Here is a 24,147-nt window from a genome sequence, read left to right as displayed (position 1 = left end):
GAGTTTTTTTTATTAAATGCTAACAATGACTAATACTATGGTAATAATAATTATCACTTGCTCAAATTTTATTATAATCATTTGAATTCTGTTTTAGTAAAAGCTTTATTCGTTAAAAAATTGAAGGTTGAAATTATTAATTTTATGCAAAAGGGGTTAACTCGATTAATCATGTTAGTTTAGTTAAAAAATTAGAAAAAGTTGGAGTAATGAATCCTAATCAAATTGTTTGATTCATACCTTTCAAATAGATATATTCATCTGTAGACATATCGAAATAGATCATGACATTTCTTCGACTATTAATATTACTTCTAACATTCCACAGGGGGACATTTATCCCTTTTGTTGTTAGTAATTTTTATGGCTGACTTTAATGAGGGTTTTCTCCACTCGCACTGTTTGTTTTTTGCTGATGACATGATAATATATAAAAGTATATCAACAGCAGTTGATTATAATAATCTCCAAACTGTTTTCACCCAATTTCATAGTTGGTGTATAGATAATAGTTTATTTATAATTAAAAATATATTCAAAATATTAATTTAGAACTAAAGAAAATGTTAAAAATATTTAACTCAAAAAGCTACAAAAAAAATATTACTAAAAAATGATTCCTGTGTATATTAATATTTAAAATTGAGAAATATGATAATTTTATTGATTTGAGTAAGGTTGTCTCTGATTACAAGATTGCTGGCCTTGCTCAGCGTCGCCGATTATTAGACGTGTGCTAAATACATGGATTAATTAATAATCAATAAGGTGCCTTAAAATCTAGATGTCATTTCAATTATTTGTTCTACACTCAATTTATTTATAAAGTTATTTTATGTTTATTTATTTTTATTTGACAGGTTCCAACCTGTTAAATAAAATTTTACTTTTCATGTACCAGTCAATATATGTTAAGGAAAATAACGTAATTAGTAGGAAAATTGATATTTTTCTATTTGCAACTGTAAAAAAGCTCAATTTTTAAAACTTCAATTAATTTTTTTATAAAATTAAAAATTACTTGTATTTCTTTGTACTTATCATGTTATTAATTTTTTTTTTTTATTAAAATATATTGCAATCTGTTAATAAACAAAAAAAAATAAGTAACAATGATTTCAAAAATTAATAAGGACATCAATTTCATGATAAGAAACCGTCCAATAACAAAACTCTAGAATTAATGGATATATATATTTTTTAGTCATTTGACTTTGACCTAAAATAAAACTCTAGACCCGTTTCTTTTTAATCTGAAAAAAAATGCTTCAAGGAAAGAAGCGGTATAAATAAAGTTGATGAAATGATTTTGGCGATTTTGTGTGGAATTTTTTGTAGTGGTTTTTAGTGAGTTCATTAAAAGTGGGTATTTTTAAGTTATTGTAAAGGGCAATATTTGTACAAGTAACACCTGTTATACATCTTAAGGTTATTGATTGAAATGTTTAAATAGGACGTATATTTGCTAGTTTAGCAGTATTCTATAAGACTGCACTGTTTTATTTATAAAAATTTTATTTTTAAGCTTGAATTGGGTTTTAATATTGGTCAAATTAAATGAAAAGAAATATTTAGTTGTTTACGCTTTTGTTTTGTATAGTCGAACCAAGTTTGTGTTTTTTAAAACACAAGTATTTTATTGATAATTTTAGAGGATGCGTAAATTTTATAATTTTAATTATTGTAGTCTTTGCTCTTTTTGAACGTTATTTCATAAATAAATAAACCACAAGAGTAAGACATCTAATAAGATAACCCAAATTACTTAAATAGCTTCTGAGAAATTATGTCAATAAATTTTACTATTTTAACAAAAATTTCCTAATTTCTAATTTTTCTCCAAGTGTGAAACTTTCTAATTTGATCTAGTTAAATATAAAGTTTTGCTTCATTAAAATTAGTTTTAAATACACTAACACTTGTGTAATTATAAAAAAACATTTTTCGTTTCTGTCATTGCTAAAATTAGTACTTGACAGCTCACAGAACAACAATTATAAATATAGCAAAGTTAAATTTTAATATATCGTATGAAAATTCCTATTGTATTATTGAATAATAGGTATAAAACAAGATTTATAATTTAAAATATAATAATTCAGCGTGTTAATTGAACTAGTTTGTACTATTTATTGTTCATAAATAAATATTAGAAGTGTTAACACCCTTTATATATTTAATAAATTTAACTTAAATATATATAAATTTTGACATACAATTTATTATTAATTTAAAAAAAATACATTGTAATTGTCTATAGTTATATAAATTACGGTACTATAATTTATATTATAGATATAATAAATTTTGGATAGTGAATTATAAGCTAATGTTAATAATTCTTAACAAATTTTCAACTAAAAAGTAGATTGTCATTTATTACTGTCTTGTAAGAACGCGTTAAATGAATGCTCCAACTATGAACTAATGATACTACTTTTATTAAAACAAAATGATAAAAAATAGAGTTCAAAGACGTACTGGAATACTTCTAAATTGCTTATAGTTTTAGTATTATCAAATTTTACTTTGAAGTTTTGTAGAACCTAAATGTATAATAATTAATATTATACTAACATGGCCCAGAATTACTCCTTATCCTTTTATTAATTATTGGTAAATTTCTTGTAAAATATCCTCCTAACTTTCTTATAGAAACTAAATCATTAAGTTTGAACAGATTTGTGAAACTTTATTACATTACCATATCTCGAAATTAATTTGTACTACATACTTAAGCGTTAGTGTAAATTCAACAGAAGGTTAAAATTTAATAGATGGCGTTCGTCTTAGATAAATTATTGACAATTTTTTTTAATGTAATGATACTATTTGTTTTAATTGAAAAATCATTATCTAGAAGATTTTATTAAAAATAACACAAGAGTTTGTAAAATAATCGATAAGAATTTATTTTTTTAATAAATTGTTAAATAGCCAATTATTTATAAATAATTGGATATGAAACACTAATTATATTGATGTTAATTGTATAAAATAAAATTTTACGCGAAATTTCATTGGATTGTTTAGTAAAAAATATCCAATAAATAAAGTTTATCATAAGATTCTTGTTTTAATGAACATAAAAGGGTTTAAGTTATCTATGAATTTGTGAACTTTAACAACATTTATTCTAAGTTGATTTGTACATTTATTGCAAAAAATACATCCTAAAAGTGCTAATAGTTACGTACACGTGTTTTAGCAGCGCTGTAGCGGATTGGATAAAAAAATGAATTTTATCGGGTTATTGAAATATAAAAAAACTGCTGTTTAAGTTGTTACAATAAAATGGCTTTATTATACTTTCAATGTACGTTAACTTAACCACAGTGCTTGTTCTTTATTTATTAGTAAGTAGTAAAAGTTGGAACATTAAATTTTAATGACGTTCTTAAAATATTCGTATCTATTTTTAAGCTTAGATTTTTAAATCTGACTTGATAACAATAACTTGGAATTATTTCAAAAGTTATTTAATGTTCTGCTAATAAAAAATCGATTTTTCATAATTAAAAATCACGAGTAAAGTGATAATATATAAAAGTATATGACCTACTCAACAAAACCAATGATATTGAGGCACCAAAGACTTTTACATAATATTGAGTATAATAAAATATATCACAATCATATCGAAAAGGATGTACAACTAAATATGATGCTAATTTGAAGTGATAATGGTAGTTGCAACAGTTGTTGAAGTTTAGGCCTAGGGCGTTAAAAGCAACTCTCAAATGTGGTTAATAATTGAGGCAATTGCATTTACAGGCAGCTAAGATGTTGAGAAATATGTTCAGCATTACAAAATCAGTAAATTTTATCAAAATTACTGAAATGAAAAATGGCATAAACACTTCTAAGACTAAAAACAAAAAGACATTTTTCTTTAACACGTCGTTCACAACAAACATATTTTCCAAGGAAAATAATGAATATTTTTTCTCGAAGTAATAGTAAACCATAAAAAATACACACAAATAAATTCATAGCTGTCGTGCAATAAAACTATTTGTCCGAGTCAAAATGACAGCTATAAAAACATAACTAATAACGAACGTGTAACTCCAACTATCTACCTACTTCTTGTTAAATATGTTGTCGGAACTTTTTTTAATTTCATTGCATTTACTTTTACGATTTCATAATATCAATATTTTCCTATAATGACCAATTACTGCATTGTTACTACTTCAATTCTGGAAACTACTTTTTAATTGAAATTTATAATCACAGGCGGTTAGGTCCACATCATTTAATTTTCATTCGGCTTTTTATTCATTGCGTTCAGTATACAGTTGCTAGTCATAATTTAAAAATGATTTTCTATATTATATATCCCAGAGGAGACATATAAACGCAGATTGGAATTATTGTGACTCATACATTGATTTGTTCATTTAAAAAAGTATTTCTTTGTATTATAAGTAATATTTGGATTGAAATTAGAAAGTAGAAAGATACTCAGCGTAATCCCATTTATCAATTTTATATAAGTTTTCTATCTACAGAATAAATTTTCAACCATTCAACGTTTTACACATTAAAACTAAAATTTATTTGTTCAAAGGTTACTTAAAAATTCATTTCAAAATCTCTTTTTTTTATTCACAGGTTAATAAGAGTGTTGGTCAACTAAGGCTGTCTTTACGATACATCTAAGAGATCGTAGGATTTACAGTTTTAGCGTTATATTTTATTACATAGTGTCAGTAGCCTATAAATTTAAAATTCTAAAAAGTTGAAAACCTACCCAAACATGTGTTTGTTATAATTTTTCAGCTACTACATATTTCATCACAATGTTTAATACATTAAATTATATTTTTGTATTACGTTACAACATGTGATGAGACGACGTACTGAGGAAATTTCAATTGGATACTGAATAATTATTTTGTAATTTTTCGCATAAGTTATAGACGCACCATTTTTATGTGAACTTATCCCTTTTTGTTCATTTCTGCTAGTATCAAAATATACTTTATATATAAAAAATCGTTCATTGACTTATTAATGTTTTCTTAGTATTATTTAAAATGAGTTAGTAGATTTTTATCAAAATCAAACCAAATATCCGAGTAATCATACAAAATTATAAGTTACCCGGTACATAAATATTTATAATTAACAATTGGCTTTTGATTAAATTAATTAATTAATATTTTTCAGGTGAGAATCTATTTAAACTATAATAATAGTTTTCCATTACATGAATGAAACTGTATTTTTAATTATGGTAAGTTATTCTTCAAAAATCTATTCATAAAATTATTTAAACGCTATTTTATTAGATAAAGATTAATTTCCATTTAACAAATTGATTTAAAAATTTAGATAAAATTAAAAATCAAAGATTTATGAGTGTTGTTATTACTTAAAAATGGAAAAATTTAGTTTAATATTTAACAAATAAGCTATCTCAAATATTTTAAAACTTAATTAATATGATTCGAAAACTTATTAATAATTAAAATGAGATAAAGATTTTATATTATAAACTTTTTTGATTTATAAAGTATAACTAGTAATAGATATACAAGAATAAAATTTACCTTATGTTTGGAATAAAATAAAAATATAATAACTATTTTATGTTTGCTAGTTATATTTTACAAATGAATAAATTTTATTATATTTATTTATCAATTGTAAAGTGTCAACTGCCTTTTTCTATAATTTCTACCTTCAAGTCGAAAATAAAACAATCACTTATTTGTTATACTTTACACACATCTTCTATTTTTTCCATTTTTCTGTCTTACCGAGTAAGTGAATTTCAGATGAGGTTAAAGTAAAACGTGTCTGCTTTATCTTTTGATTTTGATAGTTCGTATAGCACAATCGTAAATTTACACATAAAATAGTATATTAATTCGGAATATTGTCATAATATGTCATTTTATGTTTATGTTCTTCATTATATTTCAATCATTAAGAATATATATTATTTAATATACTATTCTATGGTACCTAAGTACTTAAAATCATATAGTTTTAATATAATAATAAATAACGTTGCATTTTTCAACATAAATTTATTAAACGTTTAAAATATATTGATTCCATTGAGTTAATTTTAATTCTTTCAAATTACGTGATCATTAGAAACTGTGATAAAAGCCACTAATTATTTTATGTCCGATTATATCTGTATAATTTGTTGTAAAAAGTAAATGTAAAGCTAGCGGACAAAAGAAAAGATAAAAATGAGTGTGTTGCGTGCAATGAGTTTTTAATATCATAACCTTACAAATTATCCTTTGTTTTATTCGTCTACCTTTTGCTTGGTTACATTTCTGATTGTAAAAATGATGTTATATGTTGTTCATTTTGATTTTTTTAATTCGATTTATTTTATTTATTCATTAGTCATTGGGAAATATTATCCATCTATTGATATTGAATTATTTTCATATTTAAGTTAATGTATATACAGGGTGGCCCACCACTCACTGACAACTTAAATAACTTTTGATCCAGTTAATATTTTTAGCTGATTTTTTTTTAAATAATAGTTATATGTTAGGTCTATAGCTATATCTAATATTTTATTAAAAATATTAATTATTTTTAAATTTTAAATAAAATGTAAAAAAAAAATCTAAGATAGCTATTTTGTAGAGTAGAATTTAAGAAAAATTTTAGTAAAAAAATATCTTATTAATATTCAGTAGTAAATATTCTGTAGCGTTTTGTAGTTTATGAAAATTTGAATTTTCATGTATTATTTTACGGTATTAAACATTGAAATACGTATTGAGAAAAGGACAGAAGAAAACGCTATCTTTTCANAGGACAGAAGAAAACGCTATCTCTTATGATGATAATGTGTATACATTACAAACTTGGCATTAATACCATGATAAGAAATTAGATAAGGCAATTATTACTTATCACTCTCATTCAAAAGTATATTGAAAAGATAGCGTTTTCTTCTGTCCTTTTCTCAATACGTATTTCNCAAAAGTATAAGACATTTTCATGGAAAAAGTTACACACCTCCATATTATAGTAATCATGAAAAGATAGCGTTTCAATATGTTTACAGAACAAAAATTGTTTTACTCCATAAATTAACGTGTTGCTTTTTATTTCTCAAAACTTACAATGATTAAACTTTTTAATTTAAATCAATTAAATAATTGAAATACATTTTGAAATGGAACTTTTTGAGTTTAAAAAAGCTATATTTATTTAATAAATAAGCGGTCAATTGTAAAAAATAGTAGTACGCTGAATGTCAAGGTGAATTTTAAGCAAAAGCAAACTTAATATTTTTGACTCTAAAATCTCTTTTTAACGCTTGACTTACGTGAAAAATCTCACGATATGCAAAACAATAAGTTTAACCTTAGCCATATGTTGGAACATAAAATCTTTAAGTATTTATGATGATCGTCACGAATAGTATTACCTATTTAAAGTTCATTTTGTATTTATTATTCGATATTTTTTCATGAAACTCTTAAAAGATAGATTATCAAAACTTAGACATATTGATAACATTGCTAATTTTTTACTAGGATAATATTATTAAAATTATAAAATATAATTTATTTTTAAGAAAATTCAATTGATTTTACCAATATTTTTTTTTATATTATAGTTAAATTGATATTCTCATTCCTACCTCTGATACAATTAAATACTTAGGTTTAACTATTAACAAACGATCAACATAAAGTACTCATATTCTTCTAAAATGACTTTCTATAAACTTACGCCTTCGCTTACTATGGCCATTTTTAATAAACAACTGGCATACTAAAATAAAAACCAAAATCTTCATTTATATATCACTTATTAAACTAATTTGGATATTAGTCTCCAATTACAGGGTACGAAAAAGACGTGTAATATTAAAAACCTTATATATCAAACTATAATTTGTATAAACATTGCCACATAAAAACTGTAACAGAAGAAGCAGTCCAATTTTCAAATGCTTTCATACCAGATTAAAAAATCATTAAAATATTCTTATTAATAATCTATACAGTAGTGCAATACCAAGCAGTCCTAGACGTTAACTTAAGAGACAATAGTGTCGTGACTTATTGACAAAATAATTAAATTTCTTAAATATAAGTTTCATTAATGGGTGACTTATTATCATTTGTCCACTCTTTATTTTTTGTATTAATTATCACTTATTATACAGATTGTTTATTTTACTCAATAAAAAAATTGTTATATCAATTCCAAGTGTTATTTAGTGAAGTAATATATTAATGTTATTTATTTATTTATATATCAAAATAATATTATATTGAAATATATTTGGAAATTTTAATATAGATACATTTTTTTGGTTTCTTTGTAAATAATAATTAGGATATCCAAATAGTTTTAGTTTGTCTACTCTTTTGTAAATAGCAGTTTATTCATCCGCTCTCTAATTGGTCAACTGAATTGTACTTTAGTAACATGATTGATTTAATTACTCTAAGTACAGTACATTTATAATTTATGAAGAATTCCTTTTTTTTTTAGTCCTCCACACAATGAATTTATAATAATATTTCAAATATATACGTGCAAATGAGTAGAATGATAATAGAATATCATTTAAAGATATAAAAAACTCATGGATATTTTAAACAGTCGTTAAAGAATTGTCTTAAGTCATATTAAAAGTGTTCACATTCTTATTTTTAAATGGTATATAAATCATAGTGGTTTTATGATATTTTAAATGGACAAGTTTTTTTATAAATAATACTTGAATAATTTAATAAATAAACGAATAATTAAAGGATGTCTACAAAAAGTTCTACAAAAATTTCTTATGTGCGTGTCTAAATAAAAGCGCATTCTAAATAACTGAAAAAAATAGATTTTTTTTTCTTTTATACTAGATTTTAAAAAAAATAGTTGTCAAATTTTGTTTGAAAATGTAATAATCTAAAAGATTAATTGTAGGATTATAAATTATTTCATGTGGATCTAATTTTCTTTATTTTTATGAGCAAACATAGAAACAACCATAATTTAAGACACATTTTGTGAATGGGAAGACAACCCCTAAGCAACACATCATCCAATTTTCAATTGGACTCAATTAGCTAACCATAGCAAATAATATTTAATTATTTATTTTTAAATCTTGTATCATGTAATGTTTTAAATTGAGCAAATATTTAATATTAAAATTAACATTATTTAACTCATGGATATTAGTAACATGATTTTAAAATTCCAGAATTTCATACTAGAAATTAATTTAATTTTAATTCGTTAAATATTCAAAAAATAAAAAAGTATTCAAATGAAAGAATAATACAAAAAATTATTAAGTAAGAATATTTAGATATTCTTTTAGTTTAATAAAAAAAGCTTAATAGATTAATAAAAATTAGTTAGTTTACATAAAAATTTTAATAAAAATTATACAATTAAAATTTTATTAAATGTTAAGAATTTTTAATTTTTTAATACATTTTTTTTGCTAAAATATTTTTTAAATTATTTGTTCTATCTAACTTACATAATTATTAAAAACATTACCCAAATCTTATTTTATATTCAAAGAATTTTTTTTATTGTTTAAGCTGTGTAAATAGTTATAGTTTTAGATAAAGATACAATAAGAGTTGTTACATAAAAATAAAATATGAATTTAATGCATACTTAACATTAAAATATTTGTCATAATAATATTAATATTTATTCATGTTATATTGAGGGAGTTTTTCATAGTTGATTTTTGATATTCTTTTATTGAATATCTTACGTTTTAAATGTTGATATAAGTATATATTATTAGTTAAAATGTCGATTAGAAAATTTAATTATTACATTTTTCAGAATATGTTATTAAATGCTCTTTTTTTTCATTCTAAAATACATTTTTATACAATAAAAATATTTATTCTTTGGAGGGGCTAATGAAATATTTGGAATGAAAAGATTCCTGTTTTTTTCAATGTACTGAGGTTATTTGAAGGGTAAAAACACCTAAATAATTATGTCATAAATTTTTTCTTTCGAAAGTTATTATTTGATTTCTAAATTCTTTATCGAAAGTTTTCACTATTTAACTTACACATCTAATTTATAGATAAGATACAAAATACAATAATGGAGAGGAACTTCCACGGAAGTTGTAGCACTCACAATAAATTACTTGTAAAAAAAAAATTATTTAATTGTATAATAGTTTTAGTTTTAGTTATTAGTGAGGTGGACATAATGCCCATGCTATCAGACCTGTTGGTCCATTGTGCACACCTCATGCCAAATTGTCTTGATTCGATTTACACACCTAAGTGCTATCACTGAAGTATTATTACATTATACCTATCATTGTTTAAAATATTTTAGTTATTATAAATTTAGTTTTAGTGGCTTTATTTTAAGATATTAATATATGTCTTCATATACATTTAAGTTTATTGGAAATATAAAATACATAAATTTCAGTTGGTTAATAATAAAATTTCACTGTATGATTACTGTGAGTTGTCAATTATTTACTTAATAAAATATCAAATAGTAAAGTATATTTTTAGTTAAACATTGTTCATATTGCGTTAGACATCATATCAGATTATACACTTGTGTTTTAATAAGACAATTGATTTATGAGATCACATAATTTAAAAGTCATATATAAATTATATTTATATGGGTACTCTTCATTTACAAGCCATATTCTAATACTTATTAATTCTTTACTGAATCAGTTCGATTTCTTGTCTTTTACTAATACAAATAAATAAACGAATGTCAAAATGTCTTGGTTAAAATTCATAGTTTTATTACTATCCCTTTTCTCAGTAAGTAAATTGCGTGAAAAAAATTAAATATATATATAACTGTATCGATATTAAATAAAAAAACATGATTCAATTTTAAAATTTTGATTTTATTCAATCGTTTTTATTTTTACAAATTTATAAATATTATAAAAAAATTGTCTGTAATTATGATTTCATAAAATATTATAGTATTATATGAATTGATCAATGTACAATTTTAATATTATTATTTTAATTCATAAATATTATGCATTTATTTGTTTGAAAAAAAAATTACTATTATGATATTTTTGTGTAGTTATCTGTCGCAGCACCGTTGGGAGGCACCAATAATCAACCGGTAATAATATTTAACCTTAAATAAACAACAGAAATTTAAAAAAAATAATCTTGATTAAATATAATTAAAATTACTATATAGTAATAATTTTATATTTTAAAAATAGATTTTGTCCTTTGATAATTACATTCCAAAAATACACGAAGAAAATGTAAGTTTTTTAAATTTATACATAGGTTGTAATATCTTATATTTTATAGAAATAATATACTCATATTTTATGAAAAATCTTGAAATATTTTTAATTGCAATTAAAAGTCATTATTATAGTAACCTTAAAAAAACCTAATATTCTTAGTTAAAGGTTATTAATAAAAATGTCTCAAAATATAAATATTATAGTTAATTCTAAATAGTAAAACAATTTGAAAAATATTTTCCAAATATGTAACTAATAAAATTATTTAAAATTAGAATATCGAAAATGGATATTTTCAAAAATATATGTTGAGAGATCAAAATACTCTTCCAATTTTAACTAGTTCATCATACAATAGTAACAATAATAACAATAATGAAATTACTTCAGCAGTTAAAAGTCATGAAGAATCAATCTCTGAAAATAAAAATAAAAAATAATTAGTAAATTCTTAAGAACTAAAAATTGAAACAACAAACAACGATATATATTTCTTAAAAAATTGATTATCAATATCTATAATCTTATAAAATGTATAATGTACAATGTTACATGAGAACTATTAAAATGTATTAAACATTTTATGTAAATTAAATTATTATAAATTGTTGAATACTTAATGCTTAAAGATTCGCCCAATAATGGTTTTTTTTATTTATTATGAAAACGAATAATTTTATTTATGAAATTGTTGTTAACCTAACATCTGAATTAAAGATTCGTTTTTTAATCATTTATTTTTATAAAACTTAGTGGAGTGATTATATCAGCAACCATTTTAATAAATTTAATTTTTTTAATTTAAATAATTTAAGTCTTAATTTTATTATGATAATTTACAATTTTAAAATAGCAAATTTTATAAGATAAATTATCCTATCCTCAATTTTGCCCTTGTAAAATTTAAAATGAAGCATTTTGATGGTAATTTGATATCTAACTCTTTTAAACCTACAACTTATTAAATTGAACTAAAATATTCAGGTTAAGTCTATTCGTTCGATTATTTTCAATATAAAATGTTAGTGTTTAATTCAAGTATTTATAGTATACCTTGAGGATATAACAAGAATGGAAGTTTTTTTGAGACATTTTTTAAAAATCTTAAGATTTTAAATTAATTTTTAAGTGAGTTAAAAATGTAACGTTAAAAGGTTTATAATTTTTTTCATTCATTAAATTGTGTTATCAAAGTGAATACTTATTTATTTGATTTTTTTAATAATTTATACGAACGTACGTGTTCCAAAATGAATGTTTTATCTGGTCCGATCCGACCAATGAAGTAATGTTTATCGACGTTTTATTTTTACTATAATATACAAATGAGATTTATTCTACAATGCTAACCCCATTCGCCATTTAATATTGAAAAAAATGATAGATTGCCATTCAACTTTTGAAAGTTACCCCTAAAATATACTTTTTTATTGATACACTTGATATTTGCAATATTTATAAAAATTAATAAAATTTTAAATTATAAATTCTTTTGAAAAAATCATTGTTCAACGAAAAATGGGGAATATTATACTTAATAATTACCATAATATATTAATCTGAATTATTTATTAATTATAATTAATAAATAATTCAGATTAAGTTAATTATGTTTAAATCGAGATATAAAATAGGAATATTAACCTATAACATTTTATTCATGATACTAATAAGCTTCAAATTCCATGATGAAGTTAAAAAAAATACGGGGGGGTGTTGTATTTACTATAACTTTGGAATTATTTGGCATTAGACAATGAATACATGGCAGTTGTACAAAATAATATATATATATATATATGCTGCATTGAATTGGTTATGTATGTAGCCAGTAATATTACTAAGCAGATATGTTATTTAACAGATAAGAACAGACTGAATAAATAACTAAGCTTTAAAACATTTTGCATGTTTTATGAGTGTTCTTTTTGTATGTTGAACAGTACATATGTAGCTTTTATTAAACGTTACTTACGAATTATACATCCTACGTTATTTCAATAAAAAAAAAAAATTGTTTCTATATCCCACTTTTTCCTTAAAATTATATCAAATTGTTTTTTTAATGGAAACATATATTTTTAATTAGATAAAAATAGGGAAATTATCTCACTAACAAATTGACCGGACGTTAACAACTTTTGGATCAGTAATTCAGAAAATATTATCATTTTTACATCTTGGCGGGAAGATAAGTGTAGATGAGGAATATCTAATGACATAAATAGTCATACCCATATATCGTTCTCATCCTCCCCTCGTTTGTACAAAAATGTTGAATAATTAAGATAGTTGCTATCTATTCATTATTATTGAACTATTTTTTCTATTTTATAGAATTGTTAGTAGATCCATATTTCAGTATTTTTTTATACGTCCTCATTGTTTTTCCTGTTGAAATTGTTAGTATGAACACTACATGATAAAAATTCTTTTAAGAATACTGTATTTGTGTTATCTGTTCAATAAATCTTATGACAGAAATGCTCGAGGCCATCAAAACATGCAATATAAAACGCAAGAAGAATAAACAGCGTTTAGTTCTTTTAATATTACTTTAGATAATACTTATTATTACATTTTTCTTAATGTTACAGTAAATACGTTTTTGGGATATGTTTTACTTTAATTTATTAAGATTATACAATAATTTGACTTTATAAAATTTTTACTTGATTTTAGTTTTTTATTAAATGGATTAATAAAAGATTCTTATGAAGATATTGTTTTCTAATTTTTTTAAAAACAGGAAATAGTCTTAGTGGAATAGTATAGTAACTTCGTAATGTTCTGCTTTTTTTTTAATTATTAAAAAATATATATTCATGAATAATTAAAAAAAAAAATGTATTTTAATAAAATTAAAATATAAATTAATGTATTTAAAAAAAATAAATTTGATAAAATGTATTAATGCTCACTCAATCTCATAAACGATTAAAAACGCGTTTTTATAATGATCTCGTATTGAGTACCATGTATGTAAATGTTTTTCTATTACAATTCAATCAAATTTTGTGTATTATTATTTTATTTATTATCAGCCTAGTTCATTATGAAGTTGTAGTTTGCAATGAAGACTTTAAAAATAATAAAAATCTTAATTAAATAGTAATAGTATTATAGTAATTCAAAAAGAAAATATTAAAAATGTTGTGGGAAGTGTATGGAATAAGAGCTAGAGTGACTATTTGTTGTTTTTAATAATAATGTTTCTGGGAGTATGAGTACAATGGTTTGTAAGAGAGCCAAAAAATAATAGATAAATATAGAGATCTTTATTTATTAATATAAAATTTATCGTGATCAGCTGTCACACTCTTTAATATCAATAATGCCATGAGTATAGACGGTTACCAATGATAGGTGGGATTGAGTCAGCTCGTGTGTCTACACAGTGTAGTATTATAACTATACATGAACTTACTACTTAACTCCCGAAATAGACAGGTATCAATGATCTCACTCTGCCATCTTATTCCATACAAACATTATAGATTCGTTTTATTTACTTAATATATTTTTATTATTAGTAAAATTTGTTTTTTCATTGTCTCTACTTTAACTATGTACTCATAAAACTTAATTCTAAATCTTATAGATGTTTGTTGGAATTATTATTTTCCTATCTTTATCATTTTAGTAAATACTCCGAAATAAATACACGTTCCTTTTTCTTATGAAACTCACAATATGGACGCGGTGTATCACTTCTTACACATATTTTTGATTACTAATATTTGAGAATTGCATTCAAAACGAAGTCTGAACTGTGAACGAATGAGTTAGTGAGTGAGATTGCTAACAAGATTGCTCTTATTTAGATTTTTTATAGTGAGTGTTTCAGTAAGTAAGTAAACGAGTTTCTATTGCTCTCATTGTTTGTACCAATTTACCTGTTTTCCTTACTTACTGAACACTCTGTATTAGTTTTGATGATATTTTCAAAAGTAAGAAGTGATCACCTTTATTTCTTTATTAATTGTTTTGTAGTAATTTATTATATTTTTATGAATAATGATTTACATTTCATAATGTTCTATCGTTTGTTACATGATATCTTATTTATTACCTATGTTTTATATGTTATTATTATCATATCGTTTATTGCTTCTTGTTTGGTTTCTATAGTTATTATATGTTTTTTTATAAAAAATTGTATCGGTTTATTTTTGAACTTCCAAATGTATACATAACTTTTTTGCAACACATGTTATGTCATATAATTTTTATAATTATAATCTTAAATAGTATATCGTTATAATAATGTAATGTGTATATTATAACAGTGTATCGAATACATATCAACACGATAAGTTATATTTTGATTAGTTGTATACTATTATGAAAATAACATGATTGTTATTCTTACTTTAAAAATTACTTTATTTAAATTTAAAGGATAGTAACACAATTTATTAGAGAAATTATTTTCTCTAAATATACTAAACTGTCTAAAAAACTATTAACAAATTGATAATTTTATTTAAAAATATCTAGAAATTAACATTTTATTTACGTCTTAACAATAAAAAAGAGAATTAAATTAAAATTGTTATTTTGCTCGAGTGTATTGGTGCCAAATTTTAGTGTTGTTTCATCTTTTCCTGTACCAACTTGTTTAATTTATTATTTATCAATATATTTGGCGGGTTGTTTAAAACTAATGATAAATATTTTTAATTATAAAGTTTTTATAAGCTTGGATTAACAACAACTATTTTTTAGCTATAAATTAAATTATACGGAGTTGTATGTTTTATTTATTTAATAAATTGGCATATATTGTTTTTATTAAAAATAACAATAAAAACAATTAAAGATCAATAATTTTACGATAGTCTATGTAAAGTATATACGTCATTTTTGTGATATATTTAACTTGTAAAAAATTAAAATATATAAAATTATTCTTGAGGAAAGACGTCCAAAACTAAAAATAAGGGGAGAGTTGAAAAAATTATTTTTAAGGATTGAATAATTTTTTTTAAGTGTTCAACCTTTTTTTATATTATTTTTTGGTAGAATCCTCTTATATTCAAAAATTACAGACTAAAATGATTATATTTTGCCAATTAGGAACGTGTGACACAACAAACCATGAATCCCTCTTAGAAACGGCTTTGTTCTTGATTTTAATGAATATTAGCTAATCATTATGATAGTAACTTTATAATAAACAAGGCACGGAACTTTAAGCATATGCATATCTGTCAGGAAAGTTTATATTGATAATCCTATTCGATACACATTTGTGTTCAAAATTTGTCTATATTTCAAATATAAAATTTTATCAATTTTTATCAATTCTACATAACTTAAGTTATTATTTGATATTTTTGCATTTTTAATAAATTTTCTTTTTGTAAGTATTTTGGAAGTTATTGAAATTTAATATAATAGTTGGAGGTGAGGCGAGAATAGTGTTTTTTAATTCTAGATATTTCTTAGCTACACTTTTCTACTGACTAATTATCTTTTTAATTAAATAGTTACTCAATAAATAAGTTAGATTTATATGTGCTTAATTTAAAAAATAAAGTTGGTATCCTTATAAGAAAATTTGGTTCAAAAAAACTTAATTTTAACATGCTAAAAGAAACAACTGGTTGATCGGATAAAAAATAATAAAAACAAAATTGTAAATTGTTATTTTATCATATTATCAATTTAAAAATAGAGGTTTTCATTTAAGAAAATTAATGCTATGGTTTTTAAACTCGAAGGGATGAAAAAAAAATTATTTAACTACAAATTATTGTAGTTTTTTGAATCAAATAATATTTACCTTTACAAAAATTGATAATTATCAATAGTTTCCGAGAAAACGAGTGTGTTATCTAATGAATCACTCTGTATATAATAGAATCAAAGTTGATATATATTCAATTTTTTAATAAATTTAAGCGCAACGGGCAACAGATCCCACTCAAGGATCCGGCTAGGGGGAGGCCATGCCGTGTTGTGATTTGACTCTCAATTAAGTTAGCACAGAGTCACAACATGGCGGTTGGGTTGAAAAGATGGCAAAGGTCGTCCTAAAGTAATGCTTAACGGCAGTTTCACAAAATGTTGGTAGAAAAAAAAAGGTTAATGTTTAGCGAAGATTTATTTTTATCATAACGCTCAGTTATTAAACCCAACTTGCTTACAACAAAAATTATATGATTATATTATTATTTTAATTGGATAATATTATGATTAATATAATATAATTAATTACTTAATTAGACACCATCCTAGGTTAAATATTGAGTATTTTATACTTATCTGTGGAAGTTATGCATTATGCCTATAAAATTAAATGACAAATAATACGTTTATTTAATACAAAGTAGGTTAATAACATTTATATAATTAATCATCATTTTTCGTTACACTTAAATATTACCGACGTATTACATTGTGTTTAATGGATGCCATGTTGTAATTAGAACTAATGGTTCATAGTCGTGAGTTGAGGATATATTACTAGCAATTTTTTAAGTGACATATAAATTAGTAGTGTCGATTAAAAAAAACAACATTTTTTACCTATGATGCAAAGCTGAAAAGGTATTGGTTTTTTCTATGATATGTTTTTTCTTTGTCCATGAAAACTCTCAGCTCTCACTGAATTGATTTTGTAGGTTTATGCATAAAATAAATCCAATTTTAATTTGGTTAAACATATCGTAGCCAAAAATCGGACAATTCTCAATTTTAGACATTAAAAAAATTTCTTAAAATTACATCATCGTAAAAACAGTATTTTCAAACAAAATTTTCTGCATTATAAAAATACTATAATTTTTATTTAAAATCACTGATTCTAATGAAATTTTTGTAGGTTGTACTATAGACAATACGCTTTTTTTTGGTATGCTTTGTTTGAAAATTCTAAGTACAGGAAAAGTTTGAATATGATCACCCACACGTGTAAAATATTTTTTAAAAAGATTATTAGAAAATACAAGTGACATGATAATCATATGTTTATAATATCAATTAGATGTAGAAAAACACAGCGGTAAGAATATTAAATGCGCTTCTTGTAACCATGTTCCCGTAGAATAGTAATTGATTATATAGCAGAAGAGTATAGGTTAAAGGACTACAGAAATTTTCTATGTATATCGAGTGATAAAATAAATAATTTAACAAGCCTTTAATATATGAGTGAAATTATAAAACAAAGTAATTGTAAAATTACAAAAACACAAATTATTATGAAATCTAATAGATTTGGAATGGTTTTTTATTATAGTAATGTAAAAACAAGTATTTTGAAAAACAAATTAACAAAAAAAACCCCCAGCACAGGGGGGTCGCGGCACAGTGAGGACGTGGCACAGTTGGATCAAGTATTATGATATCTGACAGTGATTAAAATCACTATAAAAAAAAAACGCTTCGATGCAAATCTTTCGATAGTATTTAATTTTAAAAAATTGGTAGACTTCCAAAGACTACATGATCTGCTAGTTCATTATTAATATCCTAATTAAGATAAAGTATGTAGAATGAAAAAGGGATTATTAAAAAATATTATTTCTCATAAAAAAATAATGTTGATCCATACACTTTTCAATATGTCATAGCATTATAAAGTTAAAAATTTAAAAAATAAAATCAAGAATTTTCATACAATTATAGCATTCGGTAGCCATTTTCACCGTGAAAATAAAATAAAGTACAAAATTTTTTTTTTTCATAATAAAGTAAATTACATTAGCTTTAATTTAAGATATGTATAAAAGTGTCAGACTTTCCGGAACACTTTCAAAATTTAAGTTGAAAAAGTAAATTTTTTGTGAAAAAGTTGTCATTTTAAATCCCCCCCTGTGGGCAGGTAAAGGGTCAGATATAAAAAAAATATATACCAAATGATAGGTAAAGACATCATGCATCTATAAAAAAAAAATTATATTGATCCATACATCTTTCAAAAAGTTATAGCATTATAAAGTTAAAAATATAAAAAAGAATTTTTTTACAAAAATCGTATTTTTTTTATAAACTTTGATGTCTGTTTTCACCATCCAGATAAAATGAAGTCCCAAATGTTTTTTTTGCATAATAAAGGACATTACATTAGCTTTAATTTAAGATATATATAAAAGTGTCAGACCTTCCGGAACACTTTCAAAATTTAAGTTGAAAAAGTTCTACTTTTTACATGCATTTTTTAGATTTGAACCTTCTTGTATATAGGGAAATGGTCCGATTTAAAAAAACAGTATGTCAAATGAAAGATGTATATGAATACTACTCCTCATAAAAAAATTGTACTGATCCATACATTTTTCAAAAAGTTATAGCATAATAAAGTTAAAAATGTAAAATACAAAATCGAAAATTTTCACACAAAAATAGCATTCGGTAGCCATTTTCACCCTGAAGATAAAATAAAGTCCGAAATTTTTTTTTTACATAATAAAGTAGATTATATTAGCTTTAATTTAAAATATATATAAAAGTGTCAGACCTTCCGGAACATTTTCAAAAGTTAAGTTGAAAAATTAAATTTTTTGTGAAAAAGTTGTCATTTTAAATTCCCCCTTTTTGGGCAGGTTAAGGGTTAAATTTATGAAAAAAATACACCAAACAAAAGGTAATGATATTATGCATCTATATAAAAAGAATTATATTGATATGTTTATTTTTAAAAAAGTTATGGCACTTTTAAGTAAAAAAAAATTGAAAAAATTTTGAAAAGTAGCGATTTTTAAATTCGTAATTTTTTTGGAGGTTTCCCCCATTTACGGGGAACGAGGGAATTTTTTTCAATTTTTGAGGGTAATGTCTTCGACTAGATACAATTTGTGATCTTTTGACGTATCATTGAAAGAAATCGGTTCGGTGAGAGCTGAGAAAAAGTGGTAACAGACANAAAAAAAAAAAAAAAAAAAAAAAAAAAAAAAAAAAAAAAAAAAAAAAAAAAAAAAAAAAAAACACATCTTAGTAAAACCAATACCTTCTCCGCTTCGCATCGAAGCTAAAATAGAATTAAGAAAATTTTGTATATCCAAACATAGTTTTAAGAGATAAAGGTATTATAGTATACATGCATATAGGTCTGTAATACACGTGTGTCGGTTGGCGAATATTTTAATAATTGTTGGTGTATTATTATTTCAATTACGGTAGATAGATATAATTAATCACGAAAATTTAAAATTGTAATCAGATAACTTTAAATTTAAAAAGTTATCAATTATCAAATTGCTCAATTTGTTATTTTTGGTTCATTATCGTACAAAATGCCTAATAATACGCTTCAATATCCTTCTTTTTTCAGTTTTAGCTTCGATGCGAAGCTGAGAAGGTATTGGTTTTACTAAGATGTGTTTTTTTTTTGTGTCTGTTACCACTATTTCTCAGCTCTCACCGAACCGATTTCTTTCAATGATACGTCAAAAGATCACAAATTGTATCTAGTCGAAGACATTACCCTTAAAAATTGAAAAAAATTCCCTCGTTCCCCGTAAATGGGGGAAACCTCCAAAAAAATTACAAATTTAAAAATCGCTAATTTTCGAAATTTTTTCAATTTTTTTTACTAAAAACTGCCGTAACTTTTTCAAAAATGAACATATCAATATAATTTTTTTTTATATAGATGCTTGATGTCTTTACCTATCATTTGGTATATTTTTTTTGTAAATTTGACCTTTTATCTGCCCACAGGGGGGGATTTAAAATGACAACTTTTTCACAAAAAATTAACTTTTTCAACTTAACTTTTGAAAATGTTCCGGAAGGTCTGACACTTTTATATATATCTTAAATTAAAGCTAATGTAATGTACTTTAATTTGAAAAAAAAAAATTTGACCTCTGGACTTGTCTTCATGGTGAAAACGGCTACCGAATGCTATTTTTGTGTGAAAATTTTCGATTTTATAATTTACATTTTTTACTTTAAAGTGCTATAACTTTTTAAAAAATGTATGGATCAATACAATTTTTTCATGAGAAGTAGTATTTATATACATCTTTCATTGGATATACTTTTTTTTTAAATCAGACTATTTCCCTATATATGGGGGGGCTTCAAATATAAAAAATGCATATAGAAAGTAGAACTTTTTCAACTTAACTTTTGAAAGTGTTCCGGAAGGTCTGACACTTTTATATATATCTTAAATTAAAGCTAATGTAATATACTTTATTATGCAAAAAAAAAATTTCGGACTTTATTTTATCTTCACGGTGAAAATGGCTACCGAATGCTATTTTTGTGTGAAAATTTTCGATTTTGTATTTTACATTTTTAACTTTATTATGCTATAACTTTTTGAAAAATGTATGGATCAGTACAATTTTTTTATGAAGAGTAGTATTCATATACATCTTTTATTTGACATACTGTTTTTTTAAATCGGACCATTTCCCTATATACGAGGGGGGTTCAAAGCTAAAAAATGCATGTAAAAAGTAGATCTTTTTCAACTTAAATTTCGAAAGTGTTCCGGAAAGTCTGACACTTTTATATATATCTTAAATTAAAGCTAATGTAATATACTTTATTATGGTAAAAAAAAATTTCGGACTTTATTTTATCTTCATGGTGAAAACAGACATTAAACTTAATAAAAAAAAATACGATTTTTGTAAAAAAATTCTTTTTTATATTTTTAACTTTATAATGCTATAACTTTTTGAAAGATGTATGGATCAATATAATTCTTTTTTATGTAGATGCATGATGTCTTTACCTCTCATTTGGTATATTTTTTTTATAAAGCTGACTTTTTAACTGCCTACTGAGGGGGATTCAAAATGACAAATTTTTCACAAAAAATTGATTTTTTCAACTTAAATTTTTCAACGTAACATTGTTTAGTTGTGTGTATATTCAAAATACACACAAGTGTGTGTATTCTTAATATTTCTGTTTGAATAATTAACGTTGAAAAATGGGCTAAATCAAACGATAAGATTGCTTATTGTAACATAACTTTATAAAAATATAAATCTATTCGTTTTCAATAAATATGCAATTATTGAATTCGAAGAAGACCAATGTCAGGTTATTCCTACTAAATGGATATCAAAAAATAATAAGGTTTGTTTTTTAGCTTCGATGAGAAGTTGAGAAGGTATTGATTTTACTAAGATGTGTTTTTTTTTTTGTGTTTGTTACCACTTTTTAAACTTTTTCAACTTAAATTTTGAAAGTGTTCCGGAATGTCTGACACTTTTCTATATATTTTAAATTAAAGCTAATATAATCTACTTTATTATGTAAAAAAAAAATTTCGGACTTTTTTTTATCTTCAGGGTGAAAATGGCTACCGAATGCTATTTTTGTGTGAAAATTCTCGATTTTGTATTTTACATTTTTAACTTTATTATGCTATAACTTATTGAAAAATGTATTGATCAATATAATTTTTTTATGGGAAATACTATTTTTTAATATTCCTTTTTTCATTCGACATACTTTATCTTAATCAGGATATTAATAAGGAACTAGCCGTTTATGAAGCTTTTGGAATAATCCACCAATTTTTTTAAATTAAACACTATCTAAAGATTTGCATCGAAGCGTTTTTTTTTTATAGTGATTTTAATCACTGTCAAATATCATTATACTTGATCCAACTATGCTACGACCCCCCTGTGCTGGGTTTTTTTTAACCTGTTGTTATGTTAATGTCGTCTCAATTTTGATAACTAATAGAGCTAATTTTTTTAAAACTTTGAAGCTATTATAATTAATGTTACAATAAAGCATAAGAAAACGAAATTTTACTAGTGGGTCCAACCTACCCTAAGGCTTTTTCCATTTAATTCTGTCGTTAAGAATGAGGGTTGATAAACTATACTTTTTTGAAACGAATACAATTAAAATTGATTTATGTATCGTAGTTAAAATCACATTTAACTTTATAATTTGTCGTAATCATGCGATATAAGAAATCTTGTTTCATTTTATGTTAACGTAAAGTTGTACAAAATATAAATGTTGATGACGTGTATTGAAATACCTATTTCACTTAATGCAAACATCTCAGAAAAAAATCAAAAGTTTAATTATTAAAAAATGTTGCTAGCTGTAATTTGAAATGGGTAAAAATATATTATTCAGTTGTTCAAAATTATTATTCTTGATTTCAATATAAGTTAATCAATTTTATGAAAATGAGGGTTCATAAACCTCCTAACTGTGTACGTCATCGATATTTCTTTAAGCAGTATTAATTTTTTGTACTATTATTATATTTCAAGTGCCATTTATATGGATTATTTATTTAGATATTTGGTATTCAAATATAAAATGTTTATACAAGTATTGCTTTCGATAAATTATTGAATATTTATGGTTATAGTTAATAATACCTAAATTAAATCTTTTATTTTATGGAAAATGAATTTTAATTATATTAAACAAATAATTACTATATTTACAATAAATAACGTCACAAATTCCTTAAAATATCAATAAAAAGAAATTTTTTTTTCATAACTTTAATTATACCTATATTTCCTTTAACATTAATTATCAATTAAAAATTAAAAAAATTATTGTATTTTTTTCTATATTGAATATATTTTTGAATCATTTTTCGCATCGATGCGGATCTAAGATAATAATAATGTTTACTTGATGAATTTATTTATTATTTTTCTGTCACTACTTATTCTAAACTCTCACTTAACCAATATTTCTCAACAATACGTCAAAAGACCACAAATCACAACTAGTTTAAGATATCATTCTCTAAAATTAAAAAAAATGTTTTCAAAACTTAAGTTTTAAAAATTATTCAGAAATGCTCTGAGTTTTAAACATGTTAAATTAAACCTTATGTTACATATTATAAGTTAAAGAAGAAAAATTTGTGCCCACGATTATCTTCTGTACATAAACGGTCATCAAAGATAATGCATATTATTTTGGCGTAAAAATCATCG

At 23.4% G+C, this 24,147-nt stretch overlaps 1 protein-coding gene across 3 annotated transcripts in view; it reads left to right on the top strand.

Moving 5' to 3' along the window:
• Positions 1–24,147, top strand: part of LOC126902354 (probable cationic amino acid transporter) — a 47,269-nt gene that overhangs the window by 4,945 nt on the left and 18,177 nt on the right. The window contains exon 2 of one of the 3 annotated variants that reach the window (XM_050679520.1): positions 5,176–5,242. The exons of the other annotated variants lie outside the window; for them this stretch is intronic. The gene's annotated coding sequence lies outside the window, so the exon portion shown is untranslated. The remainder of the gene's footprint in view (positions 1–5,175; positions 5,243–24,147) is intronic. 3 annotated transcript variants of the gene reach the window in all.

This window comes from Daktulosphaira vitifoliae, unplaced genomic scaffold (assembly GCF_025091365.1).
Source record: "Daktulosphaira vitifoliae isolate Bord-2020 unplaced genomic scaffold, ASM2509136v1 Scaffold_3, whole genome shotgun sequence".
Lineage (NCBI taxonomy): Eukaryota > Metazoa > Arthropoda > Insecta > Hemiptera > Phylloxeridae > Daktulosphaira > Daktulosphaira vitifoliae.
This window is presented reverse-complemented; position numbering and strand designations above follow the sequence as displayed.